Genomic DNA, 24463 nt, shown 5'->3' with positions numbered 1-24463 from the left:
CTCCTCTTTGGGGCCTCTCCAGGTAGATTCCTTGGTCAGCCTGAGTTGCCAATTAAAGACGGGGGTGGAGGCCTTCAGTAGTGAATACGGAATTCAAAGACACTGCGAGTACTCTGTCTCCCCCAAGCCCAGCCTAGTCCCTCAACCTGGGCTTTCTGATAGAAAATAACCACATATATTACTTTTAGATTTAAAAAAACAAAAAACAACCAAACAAAAAAAAGTAGAAAAGAAATCAAGAAAAAGAAAAAAAGGAAAAAAAAAAAAAAAGAGTCTCTTTTAAACGTTTTTCCTCAGCCTGGAAGTTTTGTCAGTGTCAGAATAGAGCATTTAAAGATATGCTTTGGGCTATTGTCTGATAATTACTCTCCAACGGCTTCAGTTCCACCCCTGCCGGGGGCTATTGAAATGCAAAAAGATAAGGGATCAGTGAGAAGCCAGAAGGGACAAACTGTAAGGGAAAAAAAAATGGCTTTTTTGGAGTCTGGGAATGGGTGCCCGCTTTTACGTGCCCCCACTTCTCGGAGCCCAGCCCTTCTTTAGCACCCCAGCTCCCAAAGTTAGTTAATTAATTTGTTAATTAATTCTGCAGTTGAGGCTGGTTTGAGCCTCCCTTCTTGCCCTCAGCAGATTGCTGTTTTTTGGTTTTTTTTTCCCCCCTTTCAGGGAGCCGGCAGCAAGACAGTCTGTGAGGTCTGGGTGGGGAGGGTCGCCAGACCCCTGGTCCGTGGAACTTACAATGTTCGCTGCGATCTCAGCTTTTCCTCCAATTCCAAACTTGTGTCCAATGTGTGACTGGTTACTGGAGACCCCGAAAACGCTGTTTCATATAGTTCTTGGGTAACTGCCAGCTGCTGTAGGGGAGAGACGAAATTCTGCTCCTCACCACTCCGCCATCTTGCCCCGCCTCCCAGCAAAGCAATCTTAAAAAAAGCTTATTTGGCGAATTGCTATTCTTGTTGCATCTATGTAAAGAACCAAGAAAAATCTAGTGAAAGCAGCCTTAATTTATCATCAAGAATAATCTTTCTTGCGGTTTTCTTGATCAAAAAGAGGGTGACTTTAGAGAGAAATTTTGTGTCTCAATAGAAAATTAAAGCACACTCCTGTGGGTTATTAGATTCTGTACCTGCTCATTGTCTGTGTTCTTTTGCATCTTTGTAAACTGCACAGAACTGCATGGTTTTGTTCCTACCTGTCAATTGGACTGGATCCTGTGATCCTGCATATATTGTTTACCCCAAATGCTCGTCAGAAAGCTGGCTTAGGATCTTTTGTACATCAGGCCTCAAACTGACCCGAGTGGGACAACACCCCCATCCCTTTACCTACTGGAATTCAGAATTCTACTCTTTCGTGTGCATCCTTGTACCTTCCTTGGGAACGTACGACCTGGAGTGAGCTGTCATAAATAAATCTAAAGTTAGGAGACTGCTTTGCCACCACCCTCAGTGCTCTTGAAGCTCTCCAGGCTGGAGCTGGCAGTTGAGCCTCAGTGGCTTGCAAGACACATGGGCTCTGGACAGCCTCACTGCCTGTGATCAGTGCTGCCTTTACATTAGTAAGTCTGGAGCAGTGATGAATAACCTGAATATTTTGGAAGACCAAGTGAAGGTGTTTTATGATTTCAGTGAGGCTCAAACTTTCAGTGGACAACCCCATTTCCTGATGTAGGCTCTTGGTTTAATGGGATGTAGGGACAAACTAGTATGCTTTGGATTTATGCTTTTATTTGTGATTATTAGTCTATTTGTGTTTTTTCCCTTGTATAAACCATGTTTCAACATTCAAATTCCTTGTCACCCTCAAGACAGATGGTTGCTCTTAAGATAGCTAATGAAAAGGAAAATGAGATAGACATGAACTGTCACTAGTGGATTGAGACTAAAAATAAAAATAAACGTAATAGGCACTCTGACTCAGAGACAGGGCCAAACCCATAATCCACTCCAAGGGTCTTAGATGTGATTGAACAGCCACCCAATGAACCTCACTCAATTAAGGAAGGAATAAAAGGAAGAGAATAACTGGATAAGTTTTTAAGGCTGGAATTGATGGGATGAGACAAAGGTCTTTGTTGAATTATCCTCCATAGCAGAACTATTTCCCTACATCCTTGCCAACCCCATGTTATCAAAATTTTCATATCATCACCAATCTGATTGTATTGTCAATCTGTATTGTCGTGTCAAATTGTATTCAGTATAACTGTAATTTTTTCTTTCCTTGTGATAAAGAGTGGAAACAAAAGTGTTGGGCAGGACAGTCTCTTTTGTATTTCACATGTCCCAGAGTGTTAGAAGAGGCAAGATGATAGTAAAAGTAACCATTCACAATTGTAACAAACCACTATGAAAGAGAGCCAGCAGAAACAACAAACTGTAATATCAGACCAATAAATTCAGATATTGAAACTACTGGGTCAAAAATATAAAATAAATTTGTTGACTATATTTAAAGAAATGGAAAAGACTACCAAAAGTATGTTGAATATACTTAAAGAAAAAGAAGAGACTATCAAATTGACCAGGCAAATTTAAGAAATAATTGATGGGGTGATGAAAAAAAATAAAGTAACCATTCACCAGAAATATTTCCTGAAGGAATCTGTGGGATGGAGCACACACAAGGTGTGTTAGAGGATTGTCAGAGGTAAGAGTACATATAGATCCATAAAGGTGGTAGTATGAGTGGGAGGGAAGGCACAACTGCAGGATGGCAGGTAGGTTTCCACCATCTACTGGTCTTGGCTACCTGCAGGATTGGACTGGGGGCTCTGAGGCTACAGGAAGGCTCAAGAGGTAATGTATTATGTGATCGACTGGCAATGCCTGCCACTGGAGTGAGCGGGGGAGAAGGAGCACATGTATGTTCAATCCCTGCTCCATCTGGGAGGTTGAAACTTCTAAAAACTATTTGTTTCATAAATTTTCCAAAGACTGGCCCAATTTAGGCACATAATCTCCATCATCCTTTTCAGAGCTGACATATTTGTGAGAATGGAGATGTGAGAGGGTACGTATAATGGTCCAAGCATTTCTTTTTCCTCAGTGTTCAGTCACTCTCTCTTGTGGGTTGAATTGCACTCCCCAGAAAGATCTATTCAAGCCCTAACTCCCACTACCTGTGAAGGTGGCCTTATTTGGAAATAGGGTCCTTGCAGATGCCGTCTAGTTAGGATGAGGTCATGCTGGATTGGGGTGAGCCCTAAGCCAATGACTGGTGCCCTGACAAGGCAAGGGAGATTTGGGCACAGAGAGATGCAGTGGAGAATGGAGTGTAGAAATTGGAGGCAGAAACAGGAGTGACGCATCCACAAGCCAAAGAACACCAAGGTCTGCCGGCAACCACCAGAAGCCAAGGGAGAGGCAAGGAAGGATCCACCTCTAGAGCCATCAGGGAGCTTAGCTCTGCTGACTCCTTGATTTCAGACTTCGGATCTCTAGAGCTGTGAGAGAATAAATTCCTGTTTTAAGCAACCAGTTTATGGTATTTGTATTGGCAATGGCAATCCTAGGAAACTTATACACACTTCCTCTTTGGGGATGGTCTGAAGGAATAAAGATGTTACTTGCTTGTGGTAACTTCTCCATTTCAGGGGTTTTGGGTAAGCAAACCAATTCCAGTCTGGGAATTCCATGAGAGGTTGAGATCTTCACCGGGTGACTCAAATAAGGTTTCTTGATTTTATCGGTCATATAGATCAAGCAAGAGCTTAGGGGACTGCATAGGTATTTCCATTTTAGGATTAAGCTACCACCACAGATCTCTGTGGGCCAACCATTTTGACCAGTCTTCTCTCCACTGTCATTGCTGCCTCTTTGTCTTGGTCATTCTGACGTCCTTACTGAAAACAACAGGCTCATTTCAATGACCTCTGACCTGCAGAAGGCAACCAGGATCCAGCTCACTGAGAATCCTGGTATAGCCTCAGTTGGCTGAATTCCTTCACAGAACCACTGCTTCTTTCAGGCTTTCTGCTCTCCATGAATCCTTTTCCTTTTTTCCCCTTTCTTCAGGCCTGGAGTTGGTGGTAGCAACTTTCCTTCCATGGGCACTTCATTTCAGCAACACAGGTAACTAACTGTGTCTTAAAGGTCTTCCCTATTTTCTTTGAGTTATGACAACTTTTCTTTAAATCATAAAATATAATATGATCTCATTACAAATAGACTAGAATAGACAAAAAAAGTGGAGCAGGGGGTAGGGGACAGGACAGGGGAGAATCGTAATAAACACAGCCCAATATCATAATGGAAATTCTAACAAAACTAGCACTTTGAATTATTTTCCCTCAGCCTTTATTTTTCTAAACATATATATTTTTACATATTTGAAATACTGGAATTATACCATATTCTTTTTAAAAATCACTATCATTATATTATAAGAACTTTCCCTATCACTGCCTAATGTCCGTAGCTGCCATTTTTAATGGCTACATAATATTCCTTTGAGTGGATTTTTTTTTCTTTACTCATGTCATTCTCTATTGTTGAATATTTTAGGTTAATTCTTTTTTTTTTTTTGCAATGAAAAATTTTTATGCACAGGTTTTTCCACAGTTTGGAATATTCCCTTAGAATAGTTTCTAAAAAGAGAATTGACTGAGTCAAAGGCATAGCCCCTTTGATATGCATGCATTTCTTACCTGTAAATGCATCAGCCTGTCCTTGACCACTTTAAAAGTCATCTGACTCTTCTCTGGCTGTTTATGTAAACTTCCTTGTGCCTTCTTCTTCTGAATCAAATTTTCTGTCGTCTGTAAACTTAAGACAGTCAAATGCACACCCTCATTTTAATAATTTATGAAGATATACGTCAGATCCTAGGAATGAAATCCAATAATTCAAAATCATGGATTTTGTATCTCTAAGCTTATCAATAACAAAATATTTCCCCTAATTCTGATGCCCCCTCTCTTTTTTATATCAAGAAACACACACATAATAAAAATGATCAAGCAAAAAAATACCAACCACAAAAACCCACAACCAACCCCAAAAACAAAACAAAAACCCCTAGAGTTACAGAAATTCATGTTTTATCCTATAAATATTTTAGCATAGATATTTTTCCAAAGTATATTTGTGTGTATCTTAATACAAAAAGAGTACTATTTAAATACTTGTTTGCTGTGAAATTATTTATGTTGGTTTAAAAAATAAAGAGAAAAGCTTCAATAAAATTTTTTTTTTATAATGTGACTCATGAAATACTGTGGGCAAAAGTCACATGAAAATTAAAAATTAATAGTCAAGGAAAGATTTACCATAGTAAATATCATAGACTTCTAAGATAAACACTCAGTTCATTCCAGGATAAACATCTTTGGGACAACAGAGGTATCGTGCTGATGTAAGGCCGTATTTACTTCAAGGCCATTTATTTTGCTATCTTCCACGGAAGCTTAAAATTCAGCCAAAAAAAAATTTATTAGTCTTCTAACATTTCTTTGGACATGAAGAATAAGGTATTCATAGAATTTTCAAGTTACTGGTTTTGTCAAAGTGTTGTTTTAAGCTGGTCTGTTCTTAAGTTTCTATTCCTGTGGACTTGTTTTGAGTTCTCACATGGGCTGATATTATCTGAAAGAGAGAAGTATCTCCTTTGCTTCTCAAGTTCTCCCTACTTTATATTTCTGCAAAGACTGAAACCAATGGGCATGTCAGGAATTTTTGTATTATTGGTGAAATTTTCAGATGATCCAAAATTGTTACTTTGGCTCATAAATTCAGTCACCTTGTCATCCAATTTCTCAATTAGACATGGGATCCAGTAGTAAAATTGATGGAGTTTTGGTTTGGGTTCACACTCCAAAGAAGGTGATTCCATAAAGCAGGAGTTAGGAAGTAGGGAGACAAGGAAAAAGGAAACGTCAATATGGGGGTAGATATGTTATCAATTGACTAGGTTTTCCAGAGCTGCTATGACACATACCACACAATGGGTTGTCTTAAAAACAAGTGTTTGTTGTCCCACAGTTTTGAGGGCCAGAAGTCCAGTTCAAATCCAAGATGTCAGACTCTCCTGGAGTCTGCTGGGTTCTGGGGATGGCAGTTGTTCCGGGTTGCTAATGCTGCCATCCTGCAAAATACCGGAAATGGACTGGATTTTATAAAGGGGGTTTATTTGGTTACAAAGTTACAGTCTGAAGGCCATGAAAAGTGTTCAAGCTAAGGCACCAACAATAAGGTTCCTTGACAGAAGACTAGCCAATAACATCTGGAACACTTCTGTTTTCTGGGAAGGCACAGGCATGTGGCTGGTATCTGCTCCAGGGTTCTGGTTTCAGAATGGCTTTCTCCCAGGACATTCATCTCTGGGTATCTGGGGGTTTTCTCTTAGTTTCTCCAAGGTAACTCTGGGCTAGCAAAAGTCTGCTTTCAATGGCTGTTTTCAGAATGTCTCTCTCAGCTGTTCTATTTTGGCTGCTCTAAGGTCCTTCTGTTTTTGAGCTTTTGTAGGGCTCCAGTGAACTAATCAAAGCCCACGCTGAATGGGCAGGGCCACACCTCCATGGAAATAATCTAATCAAAAGATTCAACCTAATCAATGCTAATACCTCTGCCCCCACAAGACTGCATTAAGGAACATGGTGTTTTGGGGGACATAATACATCTAAACCGGTACAGCAGTCTTCTGTCACATGGTGACCATGCTCTCCTCTTGTGTCTGCTCTTCTGGTCTCTGCTGACTTCTGGCTTCTTCCTGTGGCTCTCTCTGACTGACTGCACCTGCATGTTTATCTTTATAACCTTTCCTGTTAGATGCATGAAGACCCACCCTGATTCAATTTGGCCACACCTTAAGTAATAATAACATCTGCAAAAGTTCCTTTTTACAACTGGGTTCACATCCACAAGAATGCGGATTAAGAACTGAACATGTCTTTTATAGGGTACATGATTCAATACCCAACATCAGTGTAATATATAAAGCCAATGGCAGGTTGCTGGTGTGGACAAGGAGCGTTCAAGCCAGGAGCTCCTGGAAAGTGGATGGGTTGCCTTCAGGAAACATCTGCCTGAAGGACAGGAGGCAGCAGCATTTATTCACTTGCTTTGAACCCCATTGACTGGGAACATAAATGCCCCCTCCCTATATCCCAACTATTGAGAAGACCCTAGAGCAAAAATGTAAGGACCCAATGTGGCTGCTCAAGGTGGGATGCTGCAAGTGCAATCTTGTCTGTCGATGGTGGGTCAAGAGATGTGAGTTGAGCTACCAGAGGCATCTGTTTCAGGCAGCATCACCTCTTTTACCTTTTCCTATTTGACACCACAATCAACAAGAAAATATCTGAGAAAGACAGAGGATTTGAAAAATCTTGGATTTGAATAATATGACTTCTAGTACCAAGAGTTGAATAAGTCTTTGTGCTTCACTGGCAAACTGCTGAGAAATTGTGAAGTATTTGCAGCTATTCTTTGATTATGATACTTATAAAGAAACAAATTAATGAAGAAGCCTGGGGGTATTGATGAGCATTTTTCCATTGTTACTGATATACTAAGTAGGTTCTTGCATACAGGAGTAACTAGACTTAAAAATTAAAGGCAGACGTGTTTTTTGGAAAATACAGAACTCGAAGCTCAAAGACTTGTGACAAGTTGTGGTAAGAGTATGTTGATCACATTTGGCCATAGTTTAGGATAATTAGAACACTCTTGGATTTTCATGTCATCTTTACCAGTAATATGTGTCTGAATGTGACACTACATAAAAGAAAGCTGTGATTTATGTCCTCTTTTTTTTTATCTTCATTTTATTGAGATATATTCACATACCACGCAGTCAAACAAAACAAATCGTACTTTCGATTGTTTACAGTACCATTACATAGTTGTACATTCATCACCTAAATCAATCCCTGACACCTTCATTAGCACACACACAAAAATAACAAGAATAATAATTAGAGTGAAAAAGAGCAATTGAAGTAAAAAAGAACACTGGGTACCTTTGTCTGTTTGTTTCCTTCCCCTGTTTTTCTATTCATCCATCCATAAACTAGACAAAGGGGAGTGTGGTCCTTATGGCTTTCCCAATCCCATTGTCACCCCTAATAAGCTTATGTCCCCTTAAAAGCTTAAAATATAGAACAGACAAAATAATGTAGAGTCAGCCATCGACTGTGTAAACATTTAAATAAATGTTTTAATAAGTGAGTTATTATCATTACTACCAAGGAGTAAGGTAGTGAGTAATGTTGTGATTACTACATACTTATTTTGGGGAGGGTGGGCTGGGGAGATTTTGCTATTGTTTTCATGTAAGTAGTATGTTCTTTGGAAGAAATGGATTTTCCAGAACTGCTTAAATTTAGGAAAAAATAATGATAAGAGAAGGGGTTGGGGATGGGTAGACTGGGACCTCCAAAATGACCAGAAGATGGAGCTATGACCAAGGAGATCCTGAGTACATTTTTCGGAGCAGAATAGACCCTTTAGGCAATTTAGAATGATGGTTGTTGGCGGGCCCTTGAAAGCATTGAACTAATAACTAACAGTGATAATGAGTGAAATGAAGAAACCATGGGAAAGTTGGGGAAATACATGGAGGTAGTGGATTTTGTACTGATTTACTGTGTGAGGGAGGGCGTTGCAGGGCTCCCAGGGGAGAGAGTGGCAGGAAGAGGAGGAAGCCTTACTAGTGGTCAGGGTATAGCCCAAGAGAAGGACAAGCAGCAGATAAGTGGTCTAGTGAGGAGCAGGTTCCAACAAGAAGCTGGGTTGAGCTCTGTATAGAACTGGCCAATGTCCTTGGCTACTGTGAGGTGATTTCTAGACCCTTGGAATTTCATACCTGATAGGAGTGTCTCTGTTTGCCTGGGGGCTTGGCCACTAAACCATCTAGCATTGTGATGGGAGTTTGAGGCCATGCAGTATTGGTTCCTATCTCTGGGAGGGACTGGAGGCTACAGGTCAGACACATGGACAGTATGTGATCAAGCCCAATAAAAGCTCAGCATGCCAAAGGCTCTGGTGAGCATCCCTGGTTGGCAATATTCTGCATATTACCATACATTGTAGTCAGAGAAGGTAATGCTCTCCATGACTTTGAGGTGAGAGGACAGCCAGAAGCTTCATGCTTGGAGCCCCCACCCCCCAACTCTGACCTAAGCATCTCTTCCTCTGGCTGATTTTTTGTACCCTCTGTTCCAGTTTGCTAATGCTGAGTCAAGCAAAATACCAGCAATGGATTGGCTTTTGTAAAAGGGGTTTATTTGTTTACAAAGTTACAGTCTTAAGGCCATAAAATATCCAAGGTAAGACATCAATGGCATCCGGAAAACCTCTGTTAGCTGGGAAGGCACATGGCTGGCGTCTGCTCCAGAGTTCTGGTTTCAAAATGGCTTTCTCCCAGGACGTTCCTCTCTAGGCTGCAGCTCCTTAAAAATGTCACTCTTAGTTGCTCTTGGGGCATTTGTCCTCTCTTAGGTTCTCTGGAGCAAAAGTCTGCTTTCAAAGGCCATCCTCCAAAATGTCTCTGTAAGCTGCAGCTCCTCTCGCAGCTCCTGTGTGTTATTCAAAGTGTCCCTCTTGGCTGTAGCACATTCACTCCTTCTGTCTGAGCTTATATAGTGCTCCAGTGAACTAATCAAGGCCCATGCTGAATGGGAGGGGCCACACCTCCATGGAAATTATCTAATCAGAGTCATCACCCACAGTTTGGTGGGTCGCATCTCCATGGAAGCACTCAAAAGAATTACAATCTAATCAACACTAATATGTCTGCCCCCACAAGATTGCATCAAAGATAATGGTGTTTTGAGGGATGTAATACATTCAAACCGGCACACCCTCCCTGTAATAAAAGTAACCGTGAGTATAATAGATTTCAGTGAGTTTTGTGGGGAGTGTTCCCTGTAACTGCACAGTTGATGAAACCCCTTGCAAACCCAATGGAGAAGGTGGAAACGTTATGTTTTAGGTTAGTCTCTTAGCATTAACTTCAAGCCTTTTGGTGATCCTTTTTTACCACGATTTGTGCTTCTGTAAGATTCTTTACATCCCAATATGACACAATCCCCTACACCTCAACACTAAAAACTCTCCACTGTGTTCTCTGAAATCAAATCTATCATCAGAAAAATTCCACGCACCTTCAATTGCTTCTCAAAAATGCTCTTCCTTCTCCCATCCCACATGGAGCACAATACAGGTTAAATGTCCTTCCTGCTTCTCATTGCCTCTTCTTGACCATTTTCTTCTTTCTTCAGAAATCTTTGTCATTTGAGGTAACTGCCATTACCATTTTTACTAGCCACAGCCCTTAGCTCATCTTCTGGTCATTTCCCTTGTTCATTGGCGGCTTTAACACTCAGTTCACTCTTCGTATCTGGGGAAATGTAGAGAAATTATTTTTATGGTTTTGAATGGTTAGGACTTTCTTAGCAAATTTTATTATAACTTAGGGTTCGGGCTAAAAGAACAAGCCTTGAAAATTAAAGGGATCTTACAGCGAGATTTACCTTCCTGGAAGCATGTGTTTACATTTCCAGGGGGGATGAGATCCAGGACCAAAGGACACATCCCTGGGTTGTAAAGCTGGAGACAATCATCTCATCTTCCCTATGGAGGCATTTTACATCCCAAAGGGTAAGAATTCAGGATCCTTTCCAAGGAGAATTTATTTACACTAGGGAGGTAAGGTTTCTTTTCTTTCCAAGGAGAAGAGGGATAATATGCAAGCCATCTTATATAACTACTCATATTCATATTTTCAGTGCAGAACCTGGGATGTGTAGGACAACATCTGATCTGCCTTTCATTGTGTTGCCCCAGGAGCAAGCAATGGGACATGGGAGAAGGGGCACAGTTATTATAAATAATAACTGATCTGTCCTTGCTCCAGAAATGTCATATCCACTGTCAACTTAATAGGACCAAATATAGATATTAAACACTGGCATTGTCTTTTTTATTTTTTTTTAAATTCATTTTATTGAGGTATATTCACATACCATGCAGTCAAACAAAACAAAGCATACATTCAAGTGTTTACAGTACCATTATATAGTTGCGCATTCATCACCAAAATTAATTTTTGCCATTTTCATTACCACACACACAAAAATAATCTGAATAAAAATTAAAGTGAAAAAGAACAATTAAAGTAAAAAAGAACACTGGGTGCCTTTTTTTTTTTTTCTTCCTCCATTTTTCTACTTATCCATCCATACAGTGGACAAAGGGGAGTGTGGTCCATATGGCTTCCCAATCACATTGTCACCCCTCATAAGCTACATTTTTATACAATCATCTTCAAGATTCATGGGTTCTGGGTTGTAGTTTGACAGTTTCAGGTATTTGCTGCTAGCTATTCCAATGCATTAGAACCTAAAAAGGGTTGTCTATATTGTGCGTAAGAATGCCCACCAGAGAGACCTCTCGGCTCCTTTTGGAATCTCTCTGCCACTGAAGCTTATTTCATTTCCTTTCACATCTCCCTTTTGGTCAAGATGTTCTCCATCCCACGATGACATGGCATTATCTTGATCCCTACTCCTGTCATTCTTAAGAATTTAACATCTATGTTGAACTACCACACCTGGGCTTCTTAGCTCCTTCATTTCCTCACTGCTCACAACTTTTTCTCTACTCCACCTCCGCAACCCACTCCTTTGGTCATTTCCTAAAGTTTATATAAAACGCCTCCAAAATTTTAATTCTAAACATCTTGTTCCCAAACCCTCACCTCTCATCTTTACTTATTCTAGTACCTCTAACCCAATAATACATACTTCCCATTGGGACACCAATTTATTGACCTTCCATTTTTTTTTTCACTAGTTATTACTCCTTGTGTCCTTTTTTGCTTTTTTACCCATTTTAGATGTCATGGTCCTTAAATATGATCACTCTCTTGCCAACACTCTTAGCTCCTTTGTGCCTGTGTCCTTTGCTTGGTAAAACTCCATCCTCGGCTAAAGTAAATGTTCTGCCTACTTAACATCTGCTTCCAAGAAATTGAATGTGGCTAGAAACCATAATCAACAACAATTGGTTTTACTTTGAGTACATGACACGACATCAGGTAGGCCCTAAGCATTGCCCAGATATCCTCTTACTTTCTCTAGTCAATTTTTTCTGTCACTTCCAGAGACAGATCACTCCTCATAATTTCTGTATCAGTCAGTTTTGCTGTGTAACAAGCAGGTAAAACCATCCCAGTGGCATATGACAATAATCATTGTGATCATGCTTACAAGTCTATAGGTCAGCTGGTGTTGCTTGTTCCATTTGTCTCTGGTTATTCTGATACCTGCTGGGGCATGACTGTCTGATGGCAATGGCAGAAGCGGAGTCCAGACACAACTGGGCTAGCTCATTCACTCACTCAACTCTGTTCGCCTCATTTACCCAACACTGTTCACCAAACTAAGTCACAAGGCCAAGCCCCCACATCACTGGGGTGGGAAAATATTTTCCTCAGATGAAGGTTGTGAGAGAAGGGAGTGAATATTTTCTGAATAATAACCACTCCCAATTGATGGCCTTGTTTTATTTCACTGAAAATTCAAAAGAAAATTATATTTTCCTCCACAAAATCTGCTGGCTGACCAGCATCTGTCTGTTTCACACACAATGTCTTCTTTCCTGTGATGACGTGCCTGATTAAGTCTAAGCCCAAACCCTCCAATTAAGCCCTGGATCCTCTCTCCTCTGGCTACTCAAGGCAGCTTCCTTGCATCATCAAGATTCCTTTCTCTACGGGATCATACCCACCAGCAAACCTGCTGTACTATGTCCTATAACAAGGATTTGTCTTCTCATTTCTCATTCCCTCCAGTCATTGCTCAATTTGCTGTTCTATTTTATAGCAAAACCCTCAGACAGGTTGTTCCGAGTCACTGTTTCCACTCTCTCACCTCTCAGGCTCTCTTTCTCTCATTCCAAATAAGCTTTTATCCTCCACATGACAATGAAATCACCCTGTCAAAGTTACTAACCACCTTCAATTTGTCAAATACAAGGAATAACTTGCAGTACTTATCTTGCTTGGCCATCAGTAGCATTTGATGTATGGATCACTTTGTCCTTCCTGAAATTCCTCTTCCTTTGGTTTCTGTGGACCTTCCCTTCCCTCTACTTCCTTAATTCCTCTTTCTAGGTTTCCTTTTTAAGGAAACATCCTCTTCTTATGACTTCTAAATGTTGGTTCATTCTGGATTGTGATTTGGTTCTCTTCTCTTTTCCATCTATCTTCTCCCCTTAGGTGATTTCACTCAGTCTCAGAGCTTTAAAAAACATATATATGGTGATAGTTTCACATGTTTTCTTCATCTTTGACCTCTCATCTTGTTATCCATAATATTATACAATTTTCTACTGGACATCTCACTTAGATGTTGACTAACCACCCCTCAAATCTATATATTAGAGCTAGATTTCTCACCAAATCCATTGATCCCCATATCAGTAAATGGTGTCACCAGTAGCCAGGTCACCTGGCTTCAGTTCTTTTCTTCACATCTTTCATTCATTGTCTTGTTGGCAATATCTCAAATGCATCTAGAATCTGCCTACTTAATCATAATCACCACCACTGTAGGATCACCTCTCCCCCAACACCACCACCAAATATGCCCGTGTTATAACCCACAGAATCGTACCTTACATGGCAAAAGGGACTTTGTAGATATGACTAAGGTTACAGAGCTTGAGATGAGATTATTCTGGATTGTACATATGGAGGTGTTCTCTCACTCAGGAAGCCTCCAAAAGCTTCCTGACATATTTAAAATAAAATCCAAATCTCTGCATGATCCGATCCCTATGTAACTTTATGATCTCAAATTCTTCCATTTTCCTTCTCCAGCCACATTGGTGGAGCAATCTTTAAAAATGGAAGAGGAAGGCAGAAAGGTGGGTCAGAGGAAAGCAATGTAAGAAGGACTCAACCTATCATCACTGTTCTTGAATATGGAGAGAAGAGGCAAAACCAGGGAAGGCTGCAGCCTCTAGAAGCTGAGAATGCCCCAAGGTTAACAGCAAGAAAATGGGGACCTTGATCCTGTAGTTGTAAGGAGCTGAATTCTGACCACAACATGAATGAGTGGGAATTGGATTCTCCCCTAAAGCTTCCAGAAAGGAAGCCAGCTCTGTCAGCATCCTGAATTTAGCATGATGAAACTGTACCAGACTTCTGACCTCCAGAACAGTGAGATAATACATTTGTGTTGTCTTAAGGAACAAAGTTTGTGTAATAACTTGTTGCTCCAGCACTAGGAAACGAATACGACCTCCATTGCCATCATCCCTGTCTAAACCGCAATCATGTCTCGTTTGCAACCTGGTCTCCTAATTGCTTCTACAATTAGGAGTGATATTTTAAAATATAAGTCAGATGGAGGTGTTCTCTCACTCAGGAAGCTTCCAAAAGCCTCCTGACATACTTAAAATAAAATCCAAATCTCTGCACGATCTGACCCCTATGTAACTTTATGATCTCAAATTCTTCCATTTTCCTTCTCCAGCCACACTGGTTTTGCAGTTTCTCAAACACTCCGAGCTCATTCCTGCCTCAGAGTTTTTACCCTTGTATCACACTTCCCTTGAAAGCTCACTCTTTCCCCGGATATTTCCCAGGTTTACTTCCTCACTTCATGCAGGTCTTTGCTTCTGTGGCACCTCCATAGGCAGGACTTTTTCTAAAACAAGCCCCTCTCCCACTCCTGCCAACTCTATTTTTGATCTGCTGTATTGTTCTTGATTATATTTATTAGTTTTTGAAATTGGTGATATAGGCTCCTTTATTGGTTCATTGTCTCTGCCACTAGAAAATAAGCTTTATGAGGGCACAAAAAGTTCATTTTGTGCATTGCTGTTTTGTGCAGCTACTAGAATGGCTCCTGATATATAATAAGGGCTCTCTATATATTTGTTGAATAAATGGTGAAAGGCCCAGTGTGGCTAGCGTATCTGAGTCTTCGATTCAATGACTCTCTTCCACACTTCAAGTGCTTGTGGAGAAGATGGAGAAAGCTACTCTCAATTTTCTAAATGATGTTTTACTTTATCCAACTGCTCAAAACACTTGAGGGTCACTGGATATATCCCAACATAGCAGAACTGAGAGTCCAAGAGACAAACCAAACATGAGAAGCATCTGACTGGGACTGATCAGCTGCTGCCTCAGGGCTCTGGGGCTCTGAAGTGCAAGAGTTCACAGAAGTTTGCTTGCTCCTTTGGTTTTCTGCTGAACCCACATAATTCTTGAATATAATGATGGCTGGAAGAAGGTTCTCCCCTTCTCCTGCTTGCAAAATAAGCTGGCACCATGCTGCGTAGCCTGTAGGACAGGTCACTGAGCATGGCCTTCTGATTAAGTGATACATCTAATAACCCTCATTTTTGATGATGCTATTCCTGAAGTTCTGGGACATTGCCTTGATAGGGCATGTGATATTAAAAGTTCCTTTTTCACAGTATAGCTCCATTTGTGTAGGAAGATTCCAGCAAGTGTGCCCTTGGGTCTACATAACCAGAAGACCTCAAACTCTTCATCCACTTCCCCCTACCCATGCTTCAGGACCCAATTTGTTCATCAGCTCTCAAGTTTCTGTTGCCTTCTCCTTTGTTCACATCATGAGTTTTTGGGTGGTTTTGACCAAACATTTTTTTCTATTCCTATGAAAGAGAAATGTTCTCTTTTTAAAATCTATCTTTTCATGGTTGCTTTGTTCTGGAAAACTTGCTCTGTTGTCACTCTTTGCCTGGATGAAGTAGCATTTTGGAATTCATAGTTAACTTTGGTGTTTCTATCTTTAGCAATCTCCAACTCAGGAGTCATGTCCGGTTTCACACAAGTGCCTTGTGGTGCATAACAATAAGCCCTACTTAGCATTTATTGGCACTTACTATGCACCAGGCACTGTGCTAAGAACAGCACTTCATATGCATAATCCCTCCTCCTCCATTCTCCTCCCACCCCTTTTTGTCTGGCTTCTGTCCCCATCACATGACTGACTCAGCTCATGTCAAAGTCACCAATGACCGCCATCTTGTCGAGATCCAAGAAAAACTGATTTTTCTCCTATCAAAATTGTTTCTTCACTGCCTGTTTTGACAGATTACATGATGGAGAACCCCAGGTCCTTGGCCTTACTTCCTTCTTCATTTACACTCTCCTGTTAGATGATTCTGTGCAATCCCATGACTTTACGTACCATTTTTCTGCTGATGACTTCCAAATTCATCTTTCTCTCTGACCTCTCCCTGTCCTCTAGCCTCATAGATACATCTGCCTCCTTGACATCTCTGTTAGGTGTTTACTAGGTTCTCAAACCTGAACTGTCTGAAACAGAGCTTTTCATCCCCCACCATAAAATGTTAAAAAAAAAATCTGAAGTAGTCCTTGATTCTTCTCTTTCCATGATTGTCACGAACAAATCCATCCAGTCCTGCCTGCCAGCTGTACCTCAATAATAGACGTCCTCAGTCTATCCACTTGGCTCATCCCCACAGCTCCCACCCTGGTCCAAGCCACCGTTGACCTCGTGCCTGTATAACTACCCTAACCTCTTTACTGGTCCCCTTGCTTTCAGTTCAGACCATTCTCCACCAGTAAGAAGAGTCTTTTCAAATATAGATCAGATAATGTTTCCCTTGTTAAAACTAACCAGTGATTTCTCATTGTACTTAGGGTGGGAAGGGGGAACCTTATAAGCTCTTCCAGCCTGGCTGTCTTTTTATTCTGACTTCAGTTGGTGCCGTCTACCCTCATCAACACGCGCACACACTGGAAGACCATGCTGCAGCCTCCTTGGCCTGCTTTATCTTTCGGTCAATTGTGTTTCCATCTCAGGGCCTTTGTATTTGATGATCCTCTGCCTTGAACACTATCCCTACACATCCTCACATCATTTCTGTCTCAGATTTATGTCACATCCCTAGAGAGGATCCTTCCTTGACTGGTGGGGAAATTGAGGCCCTGCAAGGCCAGCTACTTGCCTGAGACTCTCCAGCTGGTAGGCAACACCTGTGCCACCTGAGCCCACATGCTCTGCCTACACAGGATATAGGCTTTTAACCACTGGTTTATCTGTCTCTACTCCCTTGCAATAGGGATCAGCGTGTTTCAGGGCTCGCTGGAGCTGCACCTGCAGATCAGACAAGGGATCAAGGAAAACAGAAGAGTGGCAGAATGGGGAAATGAGCCCCTGAGCATTTACAACAGCAGCAGAGTCCGGTAACAGAACAACTGGATGCTATTCTGTTAAGAGTGAGCTTGAAATGATGATGCAGAAGTACAGAATGTTCAGTAGGGCTTATTGTAAAGTTCCTAGATTGTGAGCTCTTAGAGCAGTCCCATCTATCTCTGAGTTTTAACTTTTATTTAAGAGATGTTTATTTGGTACAAAATTTATATTCTTTGTAGCACACTATCTAATTTAACTTGTATGGTCAGCTTATTTAAACAATGTAATTACATGAAACCTAGAATAGGGAATGAGATCTTTTTATTCTGTAGAGGGTAATGTAATGCCCTGATACATCCCAGGGTATTTTTGGGCAGAAAAAACCAGAAAAACAAAAAAACAAACAAACCTAAAACTATTTGCAAAGTCCTCTTGAGGGACCGGAGGAAAATGTGGAAATATTGAACTTTCACATCTGAGGAATTCCTGATGATCTCACAAGGATTAGGGACTCCTAATTTAATAAGTCAATCCCTCAGTCTTGGGGATTGCTCTTATGAAATTTATTCCTGCAAAGGAGAAGCTAAGCCTACTTATACCTAAGAGTCTCCCCCAGAGAGCCTCTTTTGTTCCTCAGATGTGGTCTCTCTCTTTCAGCCAACCGTGCAAATAAGCTCATTACACTCTCCCCTACATGGGACATGACTCCCAGGGGTGTAAGTCTCCCTGGCAATGTGGGACATGACTCCCAGGGATGATCCTGGCCCTGGCCCCATGGGGTTGAGAATACTATCTTGACAAAAGGGCGAAAAGAAGTGAAACAAAATAAAGTCTCAGTGGCTGAGATTTCAAATAGAAATCTATTTGGATCTTTTAAATGAGACATCATTCTGGAGGTTATTCTTATGCATTGTATAGATATTCCTTTTTAGTTTCTAGTGTATTAGAATAGCTAGAATGTAATACCTGAATCTGTTGAACTGTAATCCAGTAGACTTGATTCTTGATGGTTGTATAACTATATAGCTTTTATTGTGGGACTGTGTGATTGTGAAAACTTATGACTGACACTCCCTTTATCCAGTGTGTGGGCAGATGAGTAATAAAATAAAGACAAAAAACATAAATAATAGGGGGTAGTAAGGGGTATGGGATGTTCTGGGTGTTTTTTTTTTTTAATTTTTATTTTTTTCTTTATTTTGGAATAATGAAAATATTCTAAAATTGTTTTTGGCAATGAATGCACTACTATATGATGATACTGTGAGCCGTTGATTGTATGCTTTGGATGGATTATATGCTGTGTGAATATATCTCAATAAAATTGCATTTTAAATAAAAGTGAGCCTATTAGCTCCTCAGTATCACCAGAATTAGACATTATATCATGATCCAAGAAACACAAGACTGGAACTGCAAAACTAACCTACTCTCACTGGCTACAGAAGTATTTTTAATTTCCTAACGAAGTAAAGTAGGCATAAAGAACCTAACTCATGTTAGTATCTGTGATTACTGGCTTGTACTTGAGTGACCAGCTAGGTAAATATTCTCAGTAATTTATCAGTATGACTGCTATTCTCAAGTAAGTCCTTTAGCATGTCACTATTAAAATAATTCCAGTGGATGTTGGTTGAAGTATAAATTCCTGGAATTGGTGACCACCTTCTGGTCATGAGAGCAAGATCTAGCAGGAGCAGACCACTGGAAAAATAATAGGAGAGATGAATGTGTCAACTCAGGTGTTAGGTCATTTGTGTGTTCCCCGTGGGTCTGTGTACCAGTCAGGGTTCGCCAGAGAGAGAACCAGTGGGGATATACACACATATACATATGAAGAGATTAAGTTCAAGGAATTAACTTATGTGTTAGTGGGAGTTGGCAAGCCTATGATTTGTAGGGCAAGTGGGCATCGGGCAGGCTGGAACCTCAGGCAGGAGTGGATGCTGCTGTCTTGAGGCAGAATTTCCTTTTCTCCAGGAAACCTCAGGCTTTTGCTCTTAAGATCTTCAACTGTCTGGAGTAGACCAACCTGCACCATCGAGAATAACCTCTTTTACCTCAAGTCAACTGATTGTAGATGTTAATCATATCTACAAAATACCTCCACAGCAACAGTAGATTTGTGCTTGGTTGGATAACCAGGCTCTGTGGCCTGGCTAAAGCCCACCATCAGAGTCTGCCTCTACCCAACCTTCCTGGGGATTGGTGGGAGACCCCAGCGATGGAGCCAAGAAAGAGGGTCATTATCTAAGCACACTCAGACCCCAGCACAATCTTTAGGGCATTTAAATATTTGGCAATAATCATCAGATGCTCAATGTAAGTAGAAATTTTCCATAATTGCTTTTTATATATTTAACATCACAATATTTTTGTGTTTTTTAAAGAAGTTTTATTGTAACATATTCACATACCATACAATCCAACCAAAGTGTACAGTCTGTGGCTTTTAGTATAATCAGAGTTGTGCATTCATCACCACAATCAATTTTAGAACATTTTCATTACCCACAAAAGGAAAACCCCAGACCCCTCATCAGTTCGTCTCTCAGTCTGGCTATCCTTCTCCAGCCCTATATAACCACTAACCTAATTCTGTCTCTGTAGATTTATATTTACATTTTATGCAAATGGAATCATACCATATGTGGTATTTTGTGTCTGTTTTCTTTCACTTAGTATAATGGTTTTTTAATGCATTTTTTATTGGGAACTTTAACATATATACATAACAGTGATAACTTTTAAAGTATGGTGCAACAAGTAGCTAGAGAGCAAATTTTAAAGAATGTCATGGGTCACAGTTCCACAACTGTGGAAACTGTTTTCTTTCACTTAGTATAATGGTTTTTTAAAAAATATTATTTGTTTTATTGGAGAAGTTGTGGGTTTACATAAAAGTCACATAAAACATACAATGTTCCCATAGACCTCCCCATTGTTGACACTTTGCATTAGTGTGGTACTTTTGTTACAATTGATGAAAGAATGTGAAAATACTATTGTTAACTATAGTCCATAGTTTGCATTACTTGTATTTTTCCCATATACAACCCTATTATTAACAACTTGTAATAGCAATGTACATTTGTTACAATTCATGAAAGAACATTCTTATATTTGTACTATTAACCACAGTCATCATCCACAGCAGGGTTTACTGTATTATACAGTCCAATGTTTTATCCTCTAGCTTTCCCTCCTTAATACACAACCCCAAATTTCCCCTTTCAGCCAGAATCACACACATGATTCAGTGCTGTTAATTATACTCCCAATTATGCTATCACCCATATCCATTTGCAAACATTTATAATCAACCCTGTTAAAAATTCTGCACAAAGTAAGCATCAGTTTTCCATTCTCTATCCTCATTCTATCTTCTGGTAACCTATATTCTAGATATTAACTCCATGAGTTTGCTCGTTATATTTAGTTCATATCAGTGAGATCATACAATATTTGTCCTTTCTGTCTGGCTTATTTCACTGAACATAATACCCTTAAAGTTCATCCATGTTGTAGTATGTATCAGGACTTCATTCCTTTTTATGGTAGAATAATATTCCATTGTATGTATATACCACATTTTGTTTATCCATTCATTGGTTGATGGATATTTGGGTTGCTTCCATCTTTTGGCAATTGTGAATGATATTGCTATGAACATTGGTGTGCAAATAAATGTCTGTTTGCATCCCTGCTTTCAGTTCTTCCGGGTATATTCCTGGTAGCAGGATTGCGGGATCATATGGCAATTTTATACTTAGTTTCCTGAAGAAGCACCAAACCGTCTTCCACAGTGGCTGCACCATTTTACATTCCCACCAGCAGTGAATGAGTGTTCCTGTTTCTCCACATCTTTTCCAATACCTGTAGTTGTCTGATTTGCATATCCTTAATAGTTAGTGATGTTAAGCATCTTTTCATGTGTTTTTAGTAATTTGTATTTCCTGTTTGGGAAAATATCTATTCAAGTCTTTTGCCCATTTTAAAATTGGGCTATTGTCTTTTTATTGTTGAGTTGTAGAATTTCTTTACATATTCTGGATTTTAAACCCTTTATTGGATACTTGGTTTCCAAATATTTTCTCCCATTGAGTAGACTGCACTTTCACTTTCTTGACAAAGTCCTTTGAAGCGCAGAAGTTTTTAATTTTGAGGTGATCCCATTTATCTATTTTTTGCTTTCATTGCTTGTGCTTTGGGTGTAAAGCCTAAGAAACCATTGCCTACCATAAGATCTTGAAAATGCTTCCCTACATTTTCTTCTAGGAGTTTTATGGTCCTGGTTCTTATACTTAGGTCTTTGATCCATTTTGAGTTAATTTTCATGTAAGGTGTGAGATAGGGGTTCTCTTTTATTCTTTTGGATATGGATATACAGTTCTCCCAGAACCATTTGTTGAAGAGACTATTCTGACCCAGTTGAGTGGACTTGGCAGCCTTGTCAAATATCAATTGTGCATAGATGTGAGGGTTTATTTCTGAACTCTCAATTCAATTCCAATTGTCAACATATCTATCTTTATGCAAGTACCATGCTGTTTTGACCACTGTAGCTTTGTAATATTCTTTAAAGTCAGGAAGTGTGAGTTCTCCTTTTGTTCTTTTTCAAGATGTTTTTGGCTATTCAGGGACCCTTACCCTTCCAAACAAATTTGGTGATTGGCTTTTCCATTTCTGCAATTGGTTGTTGGAATTTTGATTGGGATTGCATTGAATCTGTAAATAAATTTGAGTAAAATTGACATGTTAATGATATTTAATCTTCCAAACCATGAACACAGAATGTCCTTCCATTTATTTAGGTCTTCCTTGATTTCTTTTAGCAATGTTTTGTAGTTTTCTGGGTACAGGTCCTTTACCTCCTTGGTTAAATTTATTCCTAGATATTTGATTCTTTTAGTTGCTGTTGTAAATGGATTTTTTCTTGATTTCCTCCTCAGAATGCTCATTGCTAGTATATAGAAACACTACTGATTTTTACATGTTGATCTTGTATCCTGCCACTTTACTGAACTAGTTTGTTCAGCTTTGCTGAACATAGTATCAGTAGCTTTGTTGTAGATTTTTAAGGACTTACTATATATAGGATCATGTCATCTGCAAATAGTAAAAGTTTTATGTCTTCTTTTCTGATTTGGGCACATTTTATTTCTTTTTCTTGCCTAACTGCTCCAGCTAGAACTTCTGGCACAATGTTGAATAACAATGGTGACAATGGGCTTGTGTTGTTCCCAATGTTGGAGGGAAAACTTTCAGTCTTTCACCACTGAGTTCAATGTTAGCTGAGGGTTTTGATATATGTCCTTGAGGAAATTTCCTTCTATTATTATCTTTTGAAGTGTTTTTATCATGAAAGGATGCCGGATTTTGTCAAATGTCTTTTCTGTGTCAATCAAGGGGACCATGTGGTTTTTTCCCCTTCATTTTGTTAATGTGGTATATATCATTAATTGATTTTCTTATGTTAACCCTTGCATACCTAGGATAAATCCCACTTGATTATGATGTATAATTATTTTAATGTGCCATGGATTTGATTTGCAAGTATTGTTTGAAGATTTTTGTATCTGTATTCATTGGAGAAATTTCTTGTAGAATTATCTGGCTTTGGTATTAGGGTGATGTTGGCTTCATAGAATGAGTTAGGTAGTGTTCCCTCCCCTTCAATTTTTTGGAAGAGTTTGAGCATGATTGGTATTGTTTGTTCTTGGAATGAATGGCTGTGAAGCCATCTGGTCCTGGGCTTCTTTGTTGGGAGGTTTTTGAGGACTGATTCATTCTGCTTACTTGTGATTTGTCTGTTGAGATCTGTTTATTCTAGAATCAGTGTAGGTTTTCCTGTGTTCTAGGAATCTGTTCATTTCATCTTTGTGCTGTTTTGAATCTATTATGCCCCCCACAAAAGCCATGTTCTTTTAATCCAATCTTGGGGGTGCAGACTTACTATGGGTAGGATCTTTTGATTAGTTTGTTTTCATGGAGATGTGACTCACCCAAGTGTGTGTGACTTTTTGATTTGCTTAGTTCCATGGAGGTGTGACCCTGCACATGCGGGTGGGTCTTAATTAGTTTACTGGAGTCCTTGTGAGAACCAAGAGCTGACACAGACCCAAACGCTTGGAGATGCAGACAGAGGGATGTCTGGAGATGCTAAACTAAGAGATGAAGCCTAGTGTTTGCCCTTAAGAAGCTAAGAGAGGATCCCCAGATGCTTAGAGAGAAACACCCTGGGAAAGCAAGTAAGAATGCAGAATTGCTGAGAGGGAGAAGCTAAGGGAGACAGAAGCAGAGACATTTTGGAGAAAGCCATTTTGAAACCAGAACCCGGGAGCAAAGGACGAGCAGACACCAGCCATGCGCCTTCCCAGCTGACAGAGATGTTCCAGACACCATCAACCTCTCTTCAGTGAAGGTATCCTCTTGCTGATGCCTTAGTTTGGACACTTTTATGGCCTTAGAACAGTAAATTTGTAACCTAATAAATCCCTTTTATAAAAATCAATCCATTTATGATATTTTGCATAATGGCAGCTTTAGCGAACTGGAACAATGTGTGTCATCTCATTTGTTGGCATTCAATTGTTTGTAGTATCCTCTTATGATTAGTTTTATTTCTGTGGAGTAGTAATGTTCCACCTTTCATTTCTGGTTTTATTTATTTGCATCTTTTCTCTTTTTTTCTTTGTCAGTCTAGCTAAGTGTTCATCAATTTTATTGATCTTGTCAAAGAAGCAACTTTAGGTTTTGTTAATTCTCTCAAACGTTTTGTTATTCTTAATTTCATTGCTTTCTGCTATAATCTTTGTTATTTCTTTCCTTCTGCTTGTTTTGGAATTAGTTTGCTGTTCCTTTTCTTGTTCCTCCTGGTGTGCAGTTGGGTCTTTGATTTTAGCTCTTTCTTCTTTTTTAATGTAAGAGTTTATGACTATAAATTTCCCTCTCAGTACAGCCTTTACTGCATCCCATAAGTTTTCATATGTTATGCTCTCATTTTCATTCATCTCAAGATATTTACTGATTTCTCTTGCAATTTTGTCTTTGGCTCACTGATTGTTTATGGGTTTATTATTTAGCTTCCATATATTTGTGAATTTCCTAGTTCTCCACCTGTTTTTGATTTTCAGCTTCAGTCCATTATGGACAGAGAAGATACTTTGTAGAATGTCAATCTCTTTACATTTATTGGGATGTTTTGTGACCCAATATGTGGTCTATCCTGGAGTATGATCCATGTGCACTTGAGAAGAATGTATATCCTGCTGTTTGGGGGTATAATGTTCTGTATATGTCTGTTAGATCTAG

This window comes from Choloepus didactylus, chromosome 1, assembly GCF_015220235.1.
Source record: "Choloepus didactylus isolate mChoDid1 chromosome 1, mChoDid1.pri, whole genome shotgun sequence".
Classification (NCBI taxonomy): Eukaryota; Metazoa; Chordata; class Mammalia; order Pilosa; family Megalonychidae; genus Choloepus; species Choloepus didactylus.
This window is presented reverse-complemented; position numbering follows the sequence as displayed.